At 49.5% G+C, this 1,399-nt stretch overlaps 1 pseudogene across 1 annotated transcript; it reads right to left on the reverse strand.

Annotated features, from left to right (window-relative positions):
* Nucleotides 1–305: 305 nt before the first annotated feature.
* LOC311512476 (chemerin-like receptor 1) lies at nucleotides 306–1,159 on the reverse strand (annotated as a pseudogene). The gene has a single exon. The product of its transcript is annotated as a chemerin-like receptor 1 (transcript).
* Between the last annotated feature and the right edge of the window lie 240 nt (nucleotides 1,160–1,399).

Below are 1,399 nucleotides of genomic sequence, written 5' to 3' on the forward strand. Positions count from 1 at the left end.
TTAGACCTTCCTCTGGTAGATTGAAGAGCCCTTTATTAAATAGTTGTTCCCCATGTAGGTACTTACAGACTATGATCAAGTCACCCCTTCAGCTTCTCTTTGTTAAGCTAAATAGATTGGGCTCCTTGAGTCTCTCACTCTAAGGCAGGTTTTCGAATCCTGCTATCATTCTTGTGGCTTTTCTTTGAGTAAGGCAAAAAAAATTCTCTTGCTAAAAAAGACAATTCTGGGATCAAGAGGAAGTTATGGGTCACAGCTAACAGATTTCTTTCTCCATACAAATATCGAAAATTCCATCCATTCCCCTATTCAGGCACCGCCAAATTCTCTGTGCTTTGGGCTCTGCGTGAATGTTGCCAGCACCTCACAAACTCTTCCTCCATGGTGAGGTAGAAGATGGGGCTGAGGCAACTGTTGAAATATGTCAGGACACAAGCAAAAGCGCTTCCCATTTTCAGAATAGGCAGAGGGTACTTAGCTGAGATCTGCAGGAAGAAGATGTGATACGGTAGCCAGCAGACGAAAAAGGTTGGGATCAACCAAGAAGGATCTTAAGTGGCTTGGTGGACTGGTTCAACCTGTTGCTTAGCTTGGCAACTAGAAAGATGTAGAAGGTTGGGATCAAGATCAAGGTTAGTGGGATCAGAAACCCAACCAGGAACTGGATCACAACAGCAGCCTTCACCCTCCCTTCATCTAGTTGGAAATTCATGTCGGTGCTGGCAGGTGAGAGCAGGGACTCCCAGAGATAACCATACCACAAGCTGAACCCAGCAGACAGGGCCTACATGCCCAAAACCATTCTGAAAGCCAGGGGTGGTGTGCGGCATATCTGGGCCCACTCAGGGCGTGCCACGAGGATGCAGCGATCGACACTGAGGGCCGTGAGGAGGAAGGCGCTGAAGAACATGTGGAAGGAGGTGAGGGTGCTGCTCAGCCCCTTCGCCCAGTCTAAGTCCAGGATGAAGATGGAGGTGAATCTGAGGGGCAGGAAGACGATGAAGATGAAATCTGCCACGGCCCAGCTCCAGAACCACACAGCACTCGCTGTCCTCTCCACACGGCAGCTGGCGATGGAGAGGACATAGCCGTTGAATGGCACCCCGGCGAGGAAGGCCACGTCACACAGCACCAGGAAGAGAACTGGGAGGAACACCATTCTTGGAAGAGTTGCAGTCACAATATCCCCTCCTCCTCCTCCTCCTCAGGACTTGGCACGAGAAGTGCAGACGTTGTACTGAGCAAAGGAAGGAAAAGCAATGAAACGGGCTCCAGGAGAGGACACGGACAGAGTTTGGTTTCTACTAACCCAAATGTTTAAGAAACACACAGCTTTGCTTCTTGCTTAAAAGTTGGAGTTCTAGGCAAAGAGAGGTTGACAATGAGGGTGTCCAGGATG

This window comes from Lepidochelys olivacea (assembly GCF_965140295.1).
Source record: "Lepidochelys olivacea isolate rLepOli2 genome assembly, chromosome: 24".
Taxonomy (NCBI): domain Eukaryota; kingdom Metazoa; phylum Chordata; order Testudines; family Cheloniidae; genus Lepidochelys; species Lepidochelys olivacea.